This window comes from Helianthus annuus, chromosome 3 (genome assembly GCF_002127325.2).
Source record: "Helianthus annuus cultivar XRQ/B chromosome 3, HanXRQr2.0-SUNRISE, whole genome shotgun sequence".
In the NCBI taxonomy this organism is placed as follows: domain Eukaryota; kingdom Viridiplantae; phylum Streptophyta; class Magnoliopsida; order Asterales; family Asteraceae; genus Helianthus; species Helianthus annuus.
In genome coordinates, this window is record NC_035435.2 from 52,505,271 (window position 1) to 52,516,882 (window position 11,612).

The window sequence follows — 11,612 nt, forward strand, 5'->3', positions numbered from 1 at the left end:
TGGAAAAGTACCATGCGGGGCCGACCTTAAATTTATATTTTTGGTGTTATTAAAAGGCTTTGGTTACCCCAAATTTTTAAACTGATCTTTTCTTACAAAACTTTTTCTAAAAATTTGATCAAAACCTTGGAATAAAACGAGATTATCTTGAAACGTTGGTGTGACAATCGACTCAAGTTACTGCCGTGTGACGAGAAAATTTCATAAAACGAGTTTTAATCACTTTAAAATCTTTTAGTAACCTAACCAAAACCCTTCTCATAGCGCTGGTGTGGACATCAATACAGTTAACGCCACACCGTGAGAAGATTTTCATAAACAAGTTTTTCCTAATTAATCCGATTTTTCGAAAATTTAAAACGCTTTGGGATTGCAGTCTTGTGTGTTTTATCACCTTGATTATACGAATTGCATTTCTCATCGCTCTCGCTTGGTCTTCGCAATGCCCTCGCACGTGTATACTCAATCGATCGCTCGCTATCTCGTCGCTTTATCGCTTACTCGCTCGCATCAACTCTCACGACCCTTCTTGTGGATTAATTTCGGGACGAAATTTCCTGAAGAAGGGGAGACTGTAACAACCCGCACGTTCGTGCGTTGTTACTACTATTTATTCTCGTTACGCCTAGCACCAGAGATTCGGATCATAATGAAGCTATATCACATACATCGCTATTTCGCAGTATTTTCGCAAATTACGCATACTTTATTGCTATAACACATCACATCGCACGCACTAACACTCACGATGATGTTGAGTGAGGACCGATTCTACCCTCCTTGATAGCCGTGACATGTCGCAATGCAACGCAATACTCGAAAACGCATTCGCAGGCACGCGTAACTCGATTATCGGAGGTTTGGAATATGGATATGTATATACGACCCAATGTGACTAATTATAATAAGGGAATATTTCATAGAATGGTAATCAAATTTTTTGAGTGTTTCAATCAAGTCACTCATAAATAATTTTGTTCTAGTTAAGTCATTGAAGTTTATTTTATGTTCTAATCTTATATAATTTACCTGAATAGCAGGTAAACTATCCTATATGGGATTTATTTTGTTTTTTGAAACATGTTTACATGATTAATTAATAAAAAGAAATAAATAGAATCAAATTAAACATTCTCTCCGGTCAGATTCGTGTATCGTGTTCTCCATAATCCAATCAAAGAAAAACCCTACCTTCACAATCTCCATTTTCAAGCAGTCTTCTCTGTCAATTATTCTCTTTTAATAAACCCACACTCAATTCAACCAAACCCCATTACAGTTTCATCTAAAATTTTCACCCAAATCATTAAAAATCTCAACTTTTGTCCACACCTGCGAATTAATTTAGGGCTGGTTGTTCAATTTTGGGTTTCAATTTTGTTGTTTCTTTGATTAGTTTGATAAAAAAAAATTGAACAGCTTTAGTTTAACGAATTGAGAGTGTTTACGCAACTATGAAAACTATTTGATTAATTATTATACATAAAATCATGTTTTTGTATGCTTGTTATACAATAATTGTGAAATAATAAAAACACCTAACTAAATGTTATGTAGGATAGATGACCTTCTATCTAGGTAAAATATCTAAGATTGAAACATCAAAGTAAACTTAAGTGACCTAATTGGACACATATTTTTATAAGTGACCTAATCAGAACAATCTTGAAACATGGTTACTATTTAACAAAGTTATCCCTTATAATACATATATGAAAATGTGTATGAAAATGTGTAACCAAACTATCGCAATGCTTAACGATTAAAACGAAACGCCAAGACATAACTCGCCGGATGCACTCGATCGAGCGACCACCCGATCGAGTGGCCATCCGATCGGGCTACCACCCGATCGGACAGCCACCCTATCGAGGCGCCACTCGATTGGACTGCCATCCGATCCGAGCCACTGCACCGCCCTTCCCCTCTTCCTTGCCTATAAATACCCCACTTGTCACATCAACAATAGTTGATGTGACTGCTCTCGCTTGACCAGCGCTACTTTGCCATTTTTGCTCGATTTCTCGCGATTCTTGTAAGTTTTTAACCTGAACCCTGTACTTCTATGATCTACACGCACTTCTTCATCTTTTTCACCATCAAATCTCACTTTTTCACCGTTAAATCTTCAGATTTGAGTCGTTCTAAGGTGATATCATCATAGAGTTCTTAGGAACAATGAAGGGTGACCTCATCTCACCAAGAACAGTCCAGATCTGATAGATTCCACGGTGAATAAACACAAATCTCGCCTAAATCTAACCAGAATCTAAGTTTTTCAAGCTTTTCTTCAAACTTTCTTAACTTTTTACTCAAAACCGATAGAAACAGGGCTCGTACGGACCTTCCACTCATTCTATAGTGAAGTGTCATTTGAGAACTGGTTTCTATCAACGAGATGAACGGTTTAACGCGTTAAACACGAACAACCGTCAAGAACTGTTACTGGTCGGACGGGTTGATTCCCACCCGATCCGGTGACTAGGACTTGGTGGAGTTCTATTGTTTAGCTCCTAACCATACCGTCTCGATCAAATCGCAGATACTTAGCAAAATACTCGAGATACAAGACGATCACAGAATGTCGTCCGATCGGACTGCCTCCCGATCGGACTGCCACCCGATCGACCTGCAATCCGATCGGGTTGCACTTGAGGCCCCACACTTAGCCAATTTTCAAATGTTCAAAGATCCAAACGTCGCAGCGGGTTGCCACCAGATCGGATTGCCATCCGATCGAGTGACCAACCTAGTGGCTGAATTTAAATCTTCAAACCTTCATCGCACATCAGTTCCAACGGAATTGTCACCCGATCAGACTGCCACCCGATCGAGTGACCAGTCTACTATGAACTTGTCATCAACCAAAGTGTCTCGCCAATCGGATCGTCGTCCGATCGATCAGCCACCCGATCGGGTTGCCACCTGATCGAGAGACCGTTCGACCAACCGACCTGAAAAGTAGAGATACTTCTCTGTTTTCAAAATGCTACAACGAAAACTTCAAAGTTACATCATACACCAACATATCACACCAGAACGAATGACAATCCAATCGATGGGCGCCCGATCGGGTGACTATCCGATCGGATTGCCACTCGACACTTGGTCACCTCTTACCGCTTATCGCACTGTTCATCGCTTACGTTATCGCTGTGTAATCAGGCTAATCTCAGACGCGCTCCCTTCAATCCATCATTGCTGTGAGTATACTCGAACCCCATTTTTATCGCATTTTGGGTGTAACATACGTCTCTAATAAATCGAAGTTATCAAAACGAATTAATCAATCAAACTGTTTATCACTTGCGAATAACTGTTATGCATATTTACACGTGATGCTAGTTATATATGTGTTAGGACTTATACTCGTGAGGTCCCACCTTAACTAGTATAGTACTATAGCACCCGATGGGGTCTAGTTAGGATGAATAGCAATCGCAATCGCAGCTCGAGTGACTTAGCTGGTAGTATCTGTCTTGTATGCATATATGTTGAGGTATCTCGCTATGTGTTTGGTAATTCGCAACACTTTTTATCTATTTCTCACTACTATCAAAACTTGTATACTCGCCAATACTTTTGTATTAACGTTGTTTTAACGTATGTTGCAGGTTTAGTCGCAGTCTACATCAAATCAAGCTAGGAAGTCTAGAAACTCACCTAAAATCTATGTTGTCGGATTTGTATTGTTCGAGAGGACAAGAAATCTGTGATACCCTATGTGATTGAATTGTTTATTAGTATGGGATAATGAACGCATTAAATATTGTCGCAATATAGTTGTTATGGATTCTCTTGAGCAATCTGATTCGCCTAGTGCCGCGCCCCGATGATTCCGCCATCAGTTGGGGTGTGACATTGTCTGAGAAGTATCCATCATTTCCCTCGTCTTATTCTTTGTATTCTTCTTCCAGTTTCTCATCCTAGTCATCACTTTCACTTTCATTGGCCTCTTGTTCTTGAAGATTTTGAAGCCTCCATTTGAACATGTCATGCAACAACGCCAATTTTATGTTCATGTCTGTGTTCAAACATGTTGAGTTGTGTAACTCCTCCAGGAACCCAAGACCTTGCTTGGTCATGATTTTTTCAAGCATGTAATCTTCCTGCTCCCCATTGTTACATATAACGGTGACCATGTCAGTGTCTTCATCAAAACGCCATGATCTGATCACTGGGTCCATTTTTGCATTTGCCTTGTTTGGCCCAAATTTTCTGGTTAATCTTATTATAACCGTATGTGTTTTATCACAGTGGTTATCAAGAGGGACGCAAAGTAGTAGGATCCCCCTCTGTACTTCCTCTTCCATGTTCAATATGGCTTTGATTGATTTAACAAACACTCTTCTTCCGTTGTCAAAACGGATCACGAATCTTCTGATTCTGAGGGTGTATCTCCATGAAACGATGGTTGCCATTTTTCTTCCTTTCAGAGTTTTTTTTTTATAAATTTGGCATTTTGGTTAAAGATGGCATTTTTAGTATGATCAATGGAAGTGATGGTAACGTCGTTTATATAATGATGTTTTTGACGTGTAGTTTAGGAGGGAATTTTTTCTATATCTGTTAAATATGAAACGCGTTTTATCATTAAAGTTTGACGTTTTGTATTAATGGTGTTTTAGTCATTTAATCTGGAAGTGACTGATGTGTATGGAATGTAGGTTAAGGCGGGAATTTTGAATGGCGTTTTGCTCACTAGTTTGGCATTTTAGAGCAGTAAAAAGACTCTTTTACCCTTAATAAAGCACGTCCAAGTAATAAAGTTGATGTTATTTATGAAAACGCCACCGTGCCATTTTATTCCATAGATTGTTTTGATCAAACGGATGAGGGGCGTTCTCACCGTTTTCACACTTTTAGGCGTTTTCCCTACGAGATTTGAAGTTCGCACGTTATAAACTTCAATCGCATGTTACAAAAAAAAAGTCGCATGTTGTATGAAAACACAAATTGCATGTTGTATTACCAAAAAAAATCGCATGTTGTGTAAAAAAATCACACGTTATAAAGAAAAACTCGCATGTTGTAATTCAATCTCGTACGCATCGTACGTTAACACAAATTGTACGTTAACTAACCCCTATATATATATATATATATATATATATATATATATATATATATATATATATCTTAAAGTATCTACGAATATAAATACACTAAATAAAAAATTAAAGAGTTAAATGTCATTTTAGTCCCTGTGGTTTGGGTCATTTTGCCAGTTTAGTCCAAAGGTTTGAAACGCTGTCATTTTAGTCCAAATAGTTTCAATCGTTGCCATTTTAGTCCACTAGGTTAACTCCATCCATTTTTTATGTATGCTAGAAGGGTAATTCGATCATTTTATATGGTCGAATTGCCCTTCTGGCTTCTAGCTAACAGAATTACATATAAAATAACCGAAATACCCCTTCTAGTTAACAAAATAAAGAGATGGAGTTAACCCGGTGGACTAAAATGGCAACGTTTAAAACTATTTGGACTAAAATGGCAACGTTTCAAACCTTTGGACTAAACTGGCAAAATAGCCCAAACCACAAGGACTAAAATGACATTTAACTCAAAATTAAATTACTGAAATGCATCCCTATTATTTAGGGTCGTTTAAACTGCTCGCCGCTCATCGCTCGCTCGACGCTCGTTAGAAAATTGATCAGGAAATGCTCGTTCGATTTGACGCTCGGTTGTAAACGAGCCGCTCTGCTCGGTTTAGTTTGTAAACGAGCCTAGCATGAGCAAAGGTCCGCTCAGCTCGAATTATTATTTTTAATTAGTACATATATACATACTAGTAGGGTGCCCGCACGATGCGGCGGTGGCGACACTTTGTATTGCGGGACTCGTCTCCGATAGTTTTCCTATTCGTATAATATTTATGATAACATTATTGTGGTGGATATATGTCATAAGTGTTACACATATGTAAAAGTTCTGTTTTTTTTTATAAAAATTAATAATCAAAAGACAAAAAAATAAAAGATAAATTGTTATAATTGTAAAGTATGTTTATTTTATTTGTTAAATTATAAAGTATAATTTTATTCTTTATAGTTCATAACTTTTTCTAAGTATCCACATAGTACTCATCCAATTAACTTTAAGTTTAAAATTTTCATTTTTATAAAAATAAAAAATAGTATTTTGACTCGTAAGTATGTTATACAGCTTTAACTTATTATTAAATTTTGGTTTTTTACAGATATAAAAAATTTATATTTTATAAAATTTCAATACTTGTTTTTATAAAAAAAATAGGATGTTAAGAGTTTATATCTTTATTAACTTTATATCATACTAATTTTAAATTTTTAGTTCCTAACTAATCTTATCTATATGAGTCTACTTTTAACTTATAATCCCTAAAAATATGCAATACAATCTACTACGTATCTAGTCAAGTTGGTAAAGAATTATTTTAGAATTGACTGATATTATCTATAACAATATAGTTGAACTTATAATTCCTAAAAATTTGCAACACAATTTAGTACTTATCTAGTAAGGATTTTAAATTTTTGAAGTATTTTATTTATATTACTTGTTATAAAAATGTTTATAAAAAAATATTTTTTTATAAAAATAAAATGTTTTGTTTATAAATAAAGTAAAGAAACTGTTTTACCCATGTAAAGTTTCGTTTTTTAATAGAAAATAATAATCAAATGACAAAAAATAAAAGATAAGTTGTTATAGTTGTAAAGTAAGTTTATTTTGTTGGTTAAAGGATAAAGTTTATAATTTTGTTCTTTAAAGTTGATAACTTTTTTTTAAATATCCACATGGTACTCATCCAATAAACTTTAAGTTTAAAATTTTTGTTTTTATAAAAATAAAAAATAAAAAATCGTAGTTGACTCGTAAGTATGTTTTACACCTTTAACTTTATTTGTTAAATTTCGTTTATATATATATATATATATATATATATATATATATATAATTTTTTTATAAAATTTTAAAAACATTTTTTATAAAAAATAGGGTGTCAAGAGTTTATATCTTTATTAACTTTATATCATAGTAAGTTTAGTTTTTTAGTTTAGTTTTAAAGTTTATTACTTTATTACTTTTTAATTAAGAAATACAAATTATTATTTTTTTGAAAGGAAAGAAATACAAATTATTAGATTAATATCCAAGAATAATAGCAATATTTTATAATTTCAACTTGACTATATCTAACTACAATATCTATTTATTGCAACTTTAGGATATTAACTTATATAAGTTCAATTGACTTGTAAATTTAGGATACTAACTTCATTTTGAACTTTATTAATATGGTCAATAAGTACATTATGTTAACACCAAAAATAAAGTTCAAATATAAAATAAACTTTATTCATACGTCTAGGTCAAACATAACAACTGAAAATGAAAAACAAAACAGAAAAACACTTGATAGATTTCATATTAGACTGCATGAAATCTGTTCCGCTTCTAAAGTGACACTCGAGGTATTTTTAATCGGGTTTTCTGGTTTGTGCTTGAATCGGCAGTATCTTCTAATTCCTCTTCTTTGTCATTGTCCTCAAAATCGTCTAAATTAATAACCTCACTCCATTTCCATTCAGAGAGTTTCTTGGATCTCTTCATTTGAGTCTCAAACTTTCAATCATTAAAAAGGACAAAAATTGAATACAAAAGTTAAAAAAAGATTAAATAAACCTTAAAATTACCTCTTCACCAAATCCACGTTGAAGATTAGACTTGTATGGACTAAACATTGCACCATAAGAAATAATATCGATATTTTTATCACCATCATCCTGCAATAAAACACACATATAATAACATAACGAACATGTTAATTTGAAATATATACGCAAAAATAATACTTAAAAAACAGCAAAATCAATACCTTAGAAGCTTGTTCGACAAATGAGTTGTTAAAATTGGCATGTTCATCATGCAACTGAATCCGAAAAATAAAATAAGTTAACATTCACGTAAAAGTAAATAAAAGAAAACAATTATTCACTGCTGCGATATAACAAAACTGACCTTAGAATTTTTAATCTCGCATGCTTGGTTTTTCTCAACAATTGAATTCAGAACTGGATCCATTTTTTAACTTTGTTTAGCAATAGATATATGGTGTCCTACTATGTATTTATAGAAGTAACTATAGAAGTGCATTATGGTTTAATTTTATATTTGTCACCCCTTTATTTAGGAAGTTTGTTGTGGTTAGTTTTAAGTTTTTATAAGATATATCTAAGTATATATATTAAGCAGTTTTAATAAATAAAATGTGACACATAATATCTTCATTTTATGTTACGATACTTTTAATTCTTTTTGTTTTTGTTTGCATAGATGGAGCCCATCTTTGTAGATTAGGCACATTAAATCACAAGTATTAATTACTTGTACATTAAAGCATTATCGACTTGTACCTTTTAATCCATGCGTCGATATTGAACAAAACAACTACCGAAACGTCGACAAAAATGTGTAAGTCGTCATGCTACTATCTTTGGATTTTTTTAAAACAGTGTAGTTTATAAGATAAGTCAAGAATACGTAAAAAATTATAAGTTTGTTGTGGAGGGGTGAATTGTAACTAATTATCTATAATTTTGTTAAAATCTTAGGGATTTAAGTATAATAAGTTTAAGGGCTAAATAATAAATAGTATTTAAAAGACCAAACTACCCTCATTTTATGAGTCTTTCTATAAATAAAAGGGGGGGGGGGGAAGTTCTTATTTTTAGGGTATCTTAAAATACCCCTCCCTCATGCATTATAATATAGTATAGATACATAAACACATACATATATACACAAATATAAATTAAATTTATAATTTTATATATAAAACTACATCTATTCGTATTAGCCAAATCACGCGAATTAAAAAATTAATATCAAATCTAAAAGTTAAACCCAAAATCGATAAACGACAGTCTGCTCATCGCTTCAATTTTTCATGTCGTTACCCTAAGTCGATCGTCTCTGGCTCTCAACGTCATTGTTCGTGCAATATGACTATCGCCTCGTCGGCCACGACATTGTTATTCATAAGAAAAATATATGCCATGAAATGTGTCTGTTTTTAAAGACATAAAAACTTCAGACCCAACATTGTCTACAAATTTAAATCGTGCGACACAATTGTCCAAATCGCTCAAACTTCGCTCGACGCTCGCTCGGAATATTTACTGCTCGGAAAATGCTCGCTTGATTTGAGGCTTGGTTTTAAATGAGCCACTCCGCTCGATTCGGTTTGTAAACGGGCCAAACACGAGCAAAGGTCCGCTTGGTTCGGCTCGACTTGCGAAAAGCCCTACTATTATTGTCACTTTTATATTTGAACATGATAATATAAAAAAAAAAAAAAGTTAAATACTCAAATGCTCATTAATGATTCATGTGATATACGAAGGACTAAACTGAAAACTTCTTCAAATAATAGTTATTTGAAGAAGTAAAAATAACTACAAAAAGTGGAGATGCGGGGTATCGATCCCCGTACCTCTCGCATGCTAAGCGAGCGCTCTACCATCTGAGCTACATCCCCATTTGTTTAGTGTTTGCAATCGTTTCATATTTGTTAAATTGAGGCAAAGAAACAATCCAATTTTATGTTACACCTTTTGTTTTTTCAGTTGGTTAAGGCAAATCCATATTTAACGGTTATATATCCCCTTTTCTTTTTTTTTTCTTTTTTTTTAAATGACAAATTTCATCAAATTTAACGATTATATACCTATACGTCCGAACACAAGCCCACCAGTATTTAATCTTTAACCATTTTCCATAAATCTACAATGAATCATTTAAACAGATCTTAAGTTATCCAAATTAGATTGCTGTAATTAACACAATAATTTAACTGAATAACAAAATTGTCACTATAAAACAGAATTAGAGTTAAACGTTCTTTAGAACCAATATTATTTCACAAAACGGATATAAAATCCGTTTGAAATTTTTTTTTGTAATGAAGTTACTAAAGTAAAATGTATACCAAACAGAATCTAGAAACATAAAATAGGACAGTATGTTAACTTTAAATATGAAATATCAATTCAAAAAATATATTAGGTTTAAGTTTTCCTTACTTCTTTTTAACGGTCAACTCTCTCAGTCTAAAGCTACTCCTAAGTTAGTTTTACCCTTTTAATTATTCACCTATGTTCATAACTCTCGGTTGGTCACTCACGCACCACCTTCTCAACCCATCACCACCACCTCCACCACTAACCAATCTGGCCGAGCCAAGTCAGTTCTTTTACTGTTTCAGTGTCTCTTGCCCAATCAAACCTCTTAGTGGCTCAACACTTACTAGCGCGCATAGCTTGCCAAACAGCCCCTTTGTGAGTTATATTCTAAGAGAGGGATATAATTTGAACTGTGACTACACAGGTAGAAATGTTAAAAGAAGCTCATACATAATAAAATGCAATAAATGAGCTTTAACATCTAAATCAATGTCTCGAGGCTACATCACCCCTTGTAAATTTTGAGGATGTTTTACCCGAAAGTATACACCACACACATTAGAAATATTAAAAGAATACATAGAAGCTTTTAATCGAAAGACATTTACAATTGAGTTAAATATACACTTTTCCATTATAAAGGTTTTCTTATTGCATGAAAGGATTGGGCAAAAGACCTTTAAGGATGGTGCTTTCGTCGCAAGCCTACGATGCTAGTATAGTAGCTCTGCCATAGCCACCGATACACAACGAAATGAATTTGCCATAAAATAAAAACCCGAAATAGATTCATCATGTTTATCAATTTTCCTGAATTGCACAATTTTAATTCGACTCTTCGGGTGGCTGTTTGTGCTATTCTGGAATCTCATGTGGATGTTACTAATTTATCTAAGGTATGTAAAGCTGTTTTTCGGAATTGGGCCTGGACGTCGAATGGTGATGTATGTGATCGTGGTACTAGAATCATCATAGGGTGGAACATGGAGGTTGTGGATCTTATGGTCTTGTCTCGAGAGGAGCAAGTTATTCATACTCAATTATGTCCGAAGAATGGTAGTGCATCTTTTTTCACCTCTTTTGTGTATGCTAAGAATGCGTATCAGGAAAGACGATGCTTATGGGATACTCTATGTATGCACAGCAGTTTTTGTCATGATAAGCCATGGGTGGTCATGGGGGATTTTAATTCGGTCCTTCATGTGGATGATTCTTTGAATGGTCCCTCAACGAGTTCTATTGGTATGAGAGAGTTTCATGATTGTGTTCAGCATACAGAGCTTGTTGATATTGTGGGTCATGGGTTGCACTTTACGTGGAACCAGAAACCAAAGAAGGGTATTGGATTGCTAAAGAAGCTTGATAGGGTTATGGGTAATTTGAAATTCGCTGAGTTGTTCCCGGAAGCTTTCGTCCGGTATCATCCATTTAGGATTTCGGATCATACTCCATGCATTCTTAATATGTCCAACTCGGTCATGAAGCGACAGAAACCCTTCAAATTTGCAAATTTTCTTACGTCAAAACCGGATTTTAGGGAGGTTGTTGAGAAGGTATGGTCACAACGGGTAGAGGGCTTTACAATGTTTTCGGTAACGAAGAAGCTCCGTAATCTGAAACCGCTTATGCGTAAATTGTTATTCAAGCAAGGTAAGTTGC

The 11,612-nt window shown here is 34.1% G+C and overlaps 1 non-coding gene across 1 annotated transcript; it reads right to left on the bottom strand.

The window, feature by feature from the left end:
• Positions 1-9,456: 9,456 nt before the first annotated feature.
• Positions 9,457-9,529, bottom strand: TRNAA-AGC. The gene has a single exon. It is a non-coding gene; the product is annotated as a tRNA-Ala (tRNA).
• Positions 9,530-11,612: the final 2,083 nt, after the last annotated feature.